General features: G+C 54.3%; 1 long non-coding RNA gene across 5 annotated transcripts in view; it reads right to left on the minus strand.

The window, feature by feature from the left end:
- Positions 1 to 5,572, minus strand: part of LOC108306415 — a 20,314-nt gene extending 14,742 nt beyond the window's left edge. For 3 of the 5 annotated variants that reach the window (XR_005200797.1, XR_005200795.1, XR_005200796.1), the window contains exon 1: positions 5,339 to 5,548. This is a non-coding gene — a long non-coding RNA (uncharacterized LOC108306415). Of the gene's footprint in view, positions 1 to 5,338 lie in introns of all 5 variants that reach the window. The other 2 variants (XR_005200798.1, XR_005200794.1) reach the window with 1 other exon arrangement.
- Between the last annotated feature and the right edge of the window lie 2,799 nt (positions 5,573 to 8,371).

Here is an 8,371-nt window from a genome sequence, read left to right on the forward strand (position 1 = left end):
CTTGGCCTCCCAAAGTGCTAGGATTACAGGTGTGAGCCACTGTGCCTGGCCCAGAGGAGGAGTCTTTAAGGAGTGGGCTTAGGCTTGCGGCTAGCTGGGGGTTCTTGGGGAGGAGCCACGGTGGGCTGACTTTCTCCAGTCTGGGCCTAACTGCCCTTTCCTCAAACCTCGGGTGGGCTGTGCAGGGCACGGGGCAGCCCAAGACTGACGAGGCCCCCAAGGTTATTCAGCCCACACTACAGGGTGCTTCTGGGTGAGAAGGACTGTTTTGCCAGCGTCTGCATTTTTGAGCCTGAGCAGGGGTAGGGGAGTTGAAGAGTCTGTCTCTTCCCTTATTGCAGTCATCCGTAATCTGGAAGGGGGCTTCGGACTTCCAAGGGCCTCCTCCCCCAAATGCCAAAGGCCCTACTAGGCAGGTCAGAACAGAGCTAGTTCTGCTTCACAGACCCACTGTGGGTGGTCCTAGAGTACAGAAGTTAAACACATGATTTTAGAACTAGTCAGAACTGGGTTTGAGCCCTGGCTTGGCCTCATAAAGGCTGTGCGACTTTGGGCAAATGACTAAACCTCTCTGAGCCTTTGTGTGCCCAGAGGAATAATGGTATTTGACTCAGAGTGCTGGGTAAAGGGCCAGGTACTTGAAAGGGCTTGATATATGGCAGGTGTTATTTTGAAGGCATAAGGGCAGTTTATCCTCCAAAGCCCAAAGAGGTGATACCCCGAAGAGCATCTCTTTGCACTGTGAAGATGCTGCCTTTAGTAATCATATTTTGGCAGTTATTATTATTATTAAATTTTAATTTAAAAGCGTATAGTAGAGACAGAGTCTCCTTATGGTGACCTTCAGGCTGGTCTTGAAATACTGGGCTCAAGGGATCCTTCTGCCTTGGCCTCCCAAAGTGCTCAGATTACGAGTTTCAGCCACCGTGCCTGGCCTTAGCAGCTATTTTTTATTGAGTACTTAATATGTGTCAGTCACTGTTCCAAGGGCTTCATGAGTTTTAACTCATTTAATGAGTTAATCCAGACAACTCAATAGATCAATGAGACAGGTACTCTTAGCACCTCTATATTACAGATGAGGTCACTGAGGCATACAGCACCTATGTAAGTCACCCAAAGTCCTACTGCTGCTACAATGCAGATCTAGGACTCAAACCCAGCTGCCTGGCTCACATCTGGCACCTTTAGCTGCCAGCCTACTACATCTGAGCCCTGCTCCAGCCCTGCTCCAGACCCGCCTGGTCCCCTCAACACTTGGGCACAGGGATCCACTCCATATCTGAAAGCACCCTGGCTTCGGAATCAGCCTCAGTTTCCTCATCTGAACAAAAGGGGGCCTGAAGGAGTCAACCTCTGTGGGCCATGACAGTGGGTAATTCACACTGTGCATTAAGGCATATTTCAAACTGGAGTAAAGGTTTCTGGTGGTGAAGTGTTGCTGCCTCTTTTGCAAGTGGGCAGGGGGCTGGCCGGGGCTCTCGCAACGTGCGGTGAAGCCCCGTGGGGCCTGTCTAGACAAGCTTTTAGCAGGCGGCAGCCACCTCGTGCTCTTTCCCCCAAATTCCTGCAACTCACCCTCCCAGGCGACCTCTGATTGGATCCTGGCCACTGCATACTGCTGAGCTAGGGGAGGACCACATAGGCAGTGCCCATTCCCATCCCAGGGCCTTTGTAAGTGTCCTGATTATGGTATTCTGCAACTTGTGCATGGAGGGCAAAGTTCTAGACACCTTCGTGCACAGGAGTATAGCAACCAATAGAAGACAAACCTATGTTTTTATTTCCATGTATTCCTTACATTTTTTACTATACAAATTTGATACATGCAAAATAAAGTGTGCAACCCACATGCTTCAAGAAATCTGATGACTTCAAGTGTGGTCAAGGGGAGGGGGACGCTCACATATTGCTGATGGGAGCATAACCTGGTTCAGCCACTTTGGAAAGCAGTCTTGTGCTCTCCTGTAAAGCTGACAGGCCTGCACCCCAGAACCCAGAACGCCTTCTAGGTGTCAGCTCCAGAGAGACTCTGGCTTATGGGTAGCAGGAGACATGGAGAAAAATGGTCATCACAACAATTCCAGACAAGCTTTGTCACGGTTCTTTGAAACACCCCACGGCGCTGAACCCCTGGGACAGTTTAGTTGGAAAATTGCAGGAAGTGGCCATGCCCAGGCACAGCTCAGCAACGAGGACCTCAGCACCTCCCTGAACCCCTCAGGCTCACCCAGGAATCAGACACAGCCACTTGAGTCAGTGATGATGTATGGTGTGAGGCCTGGATCTTTCTATTCCTCAACGATAGGTGTTGGCTGGGAATGGTAACTCATGTCTGTAATCCTAGCACTTTGAGAGGCTGAGGCTGGAGGATTGCTTGAGCCCAGGAGTTTGAGACCAGCCTGGACAACAGGGCGAAACCGCATCTCTATAAACAATATAAAAAATTAGCCAGGCAGGGTGGCACACACCTGTAATCCCAGTTATTTGGGAGGCTGAGGTGGAAGAATCACTTGAGCCTGGGAGGCGGAGTTTGCAGTGAGCTGAGAAGTGTCACTGCACTCTAGCCTGGGTAACAGAGTGAAACCTCATCTCAAAAAATAAAAAAAAAGGATAGGTGTCAGTGTCCCTTTCCCCCAGAACTGGCCAGGCTAGGAAGGGGCTGATTTTGCCCAAAGGGCTGTGGTGTGGCTCCGAGGGACCAGTGCAGGGCAGCAACAGGGTTGAAGGGAGAGGAATGGCCTCAGAACTCGAGGACGGGCTCAGGCTCCAGCAGGGCCTCCTTCCTGGCCTCCGTCTCCTCTGCGAGGTGGGATTCGTCATCACCGCCCTCATAGGTGTCAGGGTGGGCAGCCCAAGGGTGTGCGTTCTGCAGATGCGTAGACTGGGTTGAAATCCCCTTTGCCGCTTTTTAGTTGTGTGACATTGTGTGAGCTGCAGTGGTTTCCTTCTCTAGAAAGTGAGAGTGATGGAATGATGCTGATTCCTGCCTCACAGGAATTCCCAGGACGGTGAAATGATGATGCAAGCTGTCAGCACAGAATCGGACTCCTGGGAAGTTTACCACCCATGTTCTGCCCTGTTCCATGAGGTCCGTTGGAGGGTCCTCGGGAAGTTTTGAGGTAGCTAAAAGGTAGGGCAGGAGGTGGGAGACTTCTAGGGGAGCTAGCACCCCCAGGGGCAGGTGGTACACACAACTTAATAATTCATGAGCTGTGTGACCTCAGGTACCTCATCTGTGGAGTGAGGATAATAATTGCCCCTTCCTCACTGGCTCTTGTGAGGATTAAATGAATGAGTTCATGTGAAGATCTTAGGTGATGCCTGGACCTCATGAGAACTCCACAAATGATGTAACCTAATTCTCCTGATTTGTACCACCTGATGGAATCCCTGGCTGGGCAGAGAGGCAGGTTCTGTTCCAGCTCTGCCGTCAGCTCGCTAAATAACCTAACGCGGTGCTTTCTCTCTGTGGCTTCCATTGCCTCGGCTGTTTGTGAGAGTCCTAAGCTGCCCTATGGCCTGGCATTCCCCAAACTTCCATGTGCATGGGAATTCATGGGGATCTTGTAATGAAGATTCCTAGGCCCCACCCAGGGTCCCCTTTCAGCAGGTGAGTGCGTAGTGGTTCAGATACATTGCCCCCACAATGCCCCAGAAAGGCAGGAAAGGAGACCTCAGATAGTCCTTCAGGCATCTCAAGCAGGTCACTTTCCTGTGTCCTGCAGCCTCTGACTTCCAATTCCTCCTTTCTCTTTCCAGAGCCTGTTGTCTCTACAGCAACTCTGGGCTTTCCCTGGCTGGGTCTCATTCCCACTTCACCCCCAACATAGCTCAGGGCATCTTGCTCGCAGGAGGTGTGGTCTCTGACTTCTGTGTAACATCGACCCCATTCATCTTGTTTTATCTGCTTGCATCCCTCGTCCTCATGACAGCCCCACAAGCTCAGAACTGTGCCCCTTTTACAGAGGAGGAAGCTGAGGCTCAAATGGCAAGCAGCTTGCCCAGAGTTACTTGTCCAGTGAGTAAACAAGCCCAGAATTGGACCCAGGCAGTTGAATTCAGAGCCTCCTTCTGAACCATGATGGCCTTGGGCCTTGTGTGACAAGAAGCAGGAAGGTGAGGGCACCAGACAGAGGCTGGTGCTGGAGGACTGTGTTCTGTTCTGGGCTTCGGACGCGGCCAGAGTGTGTTTAGAGGAACCCAACTCCACGTTGCCTGTACGTCTTCAAGTTCTAATCCCAAGCCTCTGCCTCTACCCAGCCCTGCCTCCCATCACAAGCCTCCTACCTTCCTCTGAGCCCCTGCCCACCGCTTCATCCCCCTGAAGCTCTCTGCTGTCTTTTCCATCCCTTTCCTACTTCCATGTCCTGCACCTCTGTGTGGCTGAATCTAGAGATCAGCCCTCTCCCCACCAGAGGCTGGTTGCAGCCAAGCTCATCTGGAGGCCTCGGGGCACCGCCTGGCCAAGCCTGCAGCCACAGAACCTTCAGCTCTGGCTCAGCCCCCAAAAGCTCCCACAGGGCTTCATCTGCTTGGACTCCAAGCTTGTGGTCAAAGGGCAGACTCGGCTCAGGGACCTCCTGGGAGAACTTCCCAACACTGGCTGTCCCTCAGGCACAAACAACCCAGAAGCCACATCTGCAGAGGGACCATTTTGTCCAATGGCCTTGCTATACAGACAGGGAAACTGTGGCCCAGAGAGGGGAGGGGCCATCTCCAGGCCACAGAGCCAGGCGTTGAGAGCAGAGCTGGGGCCGGAGCCTAAGTGCATGGGTCTCCTCTCACCAGCACCCCTTCCCACTGCTCCACGTGCAGTCAGCGCCCCAGCCCTCCCAGGATCTCTGTCTGCCTGCCAGAGCCAGGGCTTACAGTGCCTTGTCCCCAGCTTTGTTTCTTGAAACTGTTATTTGAAAACCATTTTCCTAGCCAGGAGCCCCAAGCTCTTGGAACTGCAAAATCAAGGCGCCATACAATACAGAAGAAGCACTGCCCATGTAGAAGCCAGGGAGACTGCCCCAGACCCGGGCACGGTGGTGAAGCTTGGGCTGATAGGATGTTAACTCTGTCCGCTCTCTCTGCTCCTTCTTTCCCCCATTACCTACAGCAACTAGGAATCCTAGAAGCCACCAAGACCACAGAATTAGAGGCAATCAGCTAGATGGATGCTTAGAGATCAGCTCCTGTACAGATGGGGAAACTGAGACCCAGAGATTCTGTGTCCAGAAAGGCACAGAGCCACTTAGCAAGAGAGCAAGACCCCCAGATGTAGCATCCCCCTGGAGAAATGTCCCAGCAGCCCCCATCCACGGATCCCAGGCCTGTCGCTGGTGCTTACCTTTCCTGGGGTCTGGTCCAGGTGTGACTCCTTGGGGCCTGGAGATGGGAGCCAGCCTGTGTGGGGAGTGGTTGAGGGTGTCACTGCTTCTCAACTAATTTGACCCAGACTCTGGTGCCCCTCACTGCCACAGGGGCATTTTTAAGCAGCTGGCACTGAGCCCCCCTCCCCTTAGTCCCTTGCCTGCAGCTCCCTGGCCACAGAGGCCACTCTGCCTTTTACCTTATATGAGCTGGAGAGGCAAGCCCCGTGTTGGGGCGAGGCGGGTGCGGAGCCCTCCCAGGGCCCCCCATTGGCCCAGGCACCCCCCACGTGACTACCTCGCCTTGACCTGCCCCCGGTGCTGAATGTTGCTTTTACCCCCTAAGGAAGGAGTGGTTGACAATTTTCATATTTCTTCTAAATTTGGAGATTTCAGACAATGCTGGGAGGCTTGGCTCCAGCCGCCAGAGGCCCATGTGGAAGTCATTAAGCCCAAGAAGGGGGGCAGGGGGAGAGAGGGAGGCAGGAGAGGAGGAGGAGAAGGAGGAGGAGGAGGAGGAAGGGGGTGGGGAGCAGAGTTCTGAGGGCTGCCAGTTGTCAGCCTGGGAACAAGAGCAAACTCCCTGGGAGAAAGCTGTGTGAGAATTTCCTTCCTCTCCCCCAGCCCCTGCGTCCCATCCTGGGGCTGCAGTGGGAGTTTTGAGGCTTTCTGAGAATCTCCTGTGGAGGAGACACCAGCCATGGCTCCTGGAATCTGGGTGATGGGAATGGGAGGGGACAGGAGAACATGGGGAAGGAGACCTCGGACCCTGGGAAGCCACCCCCATCCTCACGCAGCAAATGAGGCCTGGGCCTGCCAGGGAAGATCCTGACCCAGCCACCTGGCAGGTTCGCCACAGGGCAGGGGCTTGAATTTGGAACGTCCTTAAGGGAGCTCTCTTTTCCCCACCATTGCCGTCCTGAGAAACGCCCGTCTCTTGCCATAGGCCCTCTTTCTCCGTTGGCTCTGCCGTCTTGGCCTCCTACAGATTCTTTCGTGTTTTTCATGCCTCAGGGCTTTTGCACTTGCATTTCTCGCTGCCAAAAATGCCTTCTTCCCAGAGCTTCTCGTGGCTGCTCCCTCCCCCACCCCTGCCCCCGGCTCAGAAGCCCCTCTGGAAGAGCCATTTCCCGGCCCCCTCGGTATTCCGTCGCACCCTCTGCTGGCTTCCCTCTCAGGACTCGCCACCCGTGTGCCTGTCTTCCACATCCACGGCTCTAGTTTCCTGCTGGCTAGCTCTCTCATGAGAGTGTGGCTTTGCCGGGCAGCCTCTGTGTCCCCAAGCTTCCTACAGTGTCTGTGAAAAAGGTCAGAAAAGACAAATGGAGTGATTACGTGAACCAGGCCTCAGCTGCCAGCCTAGGAGTGTTGTGCTGAGGCCCAGGGAGGGCTCCTCCCAGGGGCCAGCGGGGCCGCCACCAGTCCTGCCCGCTGTTGCTCACAGCTTCCCTTCTGCCACCAGGCCTGCTGGACCCCAGCTGTCTCTGTTCACAACCTCATTCACTGTTCCTCAGACCCCAGCCTGGGTGGGCCTGCCACCCCGTCTCCCCTCCTTCCAGGCCACAGGCTGTGGTCTGCCCATCACCAACCCGGGGCAGCACACGGGCTCATGACACCCTGAGTGGGGCCAGTTAATGGCCCGAGGGGGTGGGGTGCGGAATCAGACACTGCCCCTGACCTTCAGAGGCTCCCAGTTCAACGGGAGGATTAAAAATGCCACACCCTTACCCCTCCACCCTCACCCCTCCACCCTCCCTCACTCCTTCCGAGGAAACATTTCTTGGTGTTGAGAGGCCGGTGGGCTTCTTCCTGCCTTGCCAATTCCTGGCTGTGAGGTCTGGGCAGGTTATTTAACTGCTGCTCCCAGCCTCCCTTTCCTCCGTTCCTCCCTTTCCTGCTGGGTAAAATGGCAAGAATCACACCTGCCTTCAGCGTCGCCATGAGGGCTGGGCGAGAGGGCCTGTGCGGTGTTGGGGAAGGCATGAGCAGGACTGGAGTCAGGCTTGGGCTCAGCCCTGCCCCTCTGCTCCCCACCGTGGGGCTGGGGAAAGGCCTCTGCGAACTGACTTCCATGAAGATCACTGTCTCTTCTGTAGCATGGAGTGAAGAACGGCAGGGACAGTGGTTGTGAAGGTTTAGCCCCGAGCCTGCTTCGGAGTGAGTGCTTGATCCATGTAGGATGACTCACAGTTGTGGTGCAAGAGCCTGACATGGAGGTTTTGCTGATCATATCATCCTCTTCTTTTCCAAACCAAGAAGATGGATTCCACTCGCGTGCATGCCCTGGGGTGCAGGTCGGAGATGGTGGGACAGGGAAGGCTGTGACCCCACTCCCCACCCCTGCACAATGGCCCAGTCCAACACTCCAAAGCACCTCCAGCAGATTCCAGAGGGAAGATAAAGCCGGCCCAACAGAAACATTGCGTTTATGTAAAGTCCACTCTGAAGGTTGTGAAATGTAAGTTATGCTTCTGTCAGTGCTGCTACTGTATAAACAGTAGAGAGTTCGTCTTCAAGAACAAAGACAAAAACTAGCAGCTCGAGCTGTGGAGAGACCCCCACCATATCAGTGCCCGAGAACTCTGCACCTGGCCGAGGGCTTTGGGCTATACCCGTGAGTCCACAGGCAGAAAGCCCGTTGCGAGAGCATGAGACGAGGAACCGAAGCGGCCTGGAGACAGGTCCTTGAGCATCAGGAGGGAGCTGTTCTGGCACCAAACTACCTGCAAAGGGGAAGTAAATGGCAGCCGTTTGTGACTCAGTGTCCATAAATTTGTCTCAAATATTTGGAAGCAGTTTTTATTTCCTGCCCATACTATCTCTTGGGAGTCATGAACACTTTACATTATGAACCGCTCACTGTGTGAAGTGGCTTTTCTTTCCAGACAGGGAGAGTCAGCCTTGAAATCGCTCCATTCCCAGAGAAAACAGGTTTACAGACTGCGGCTCGGGATGTGTGAGTAAGGCTTCTTGGGAGGTGAAGGGCAATTCCTGTTAGGAGCTGGGTATGA

This window comes from Cebus imitator, unplaced genomic scaffold, assembly GCF_001604975.1.
Source record: "Cebus imitator isolate Cc_AM_T3 unplaced genomic scaffold, Cebus_imitator-1.0 Scaffold71, whole genome shotgun sequence".
NCBI classification, from domain to species: Eukaryota; Metazoa; Chordata; class Mammalia; order Primates; family Cebidae; genus Cebus; species Cebus imitator.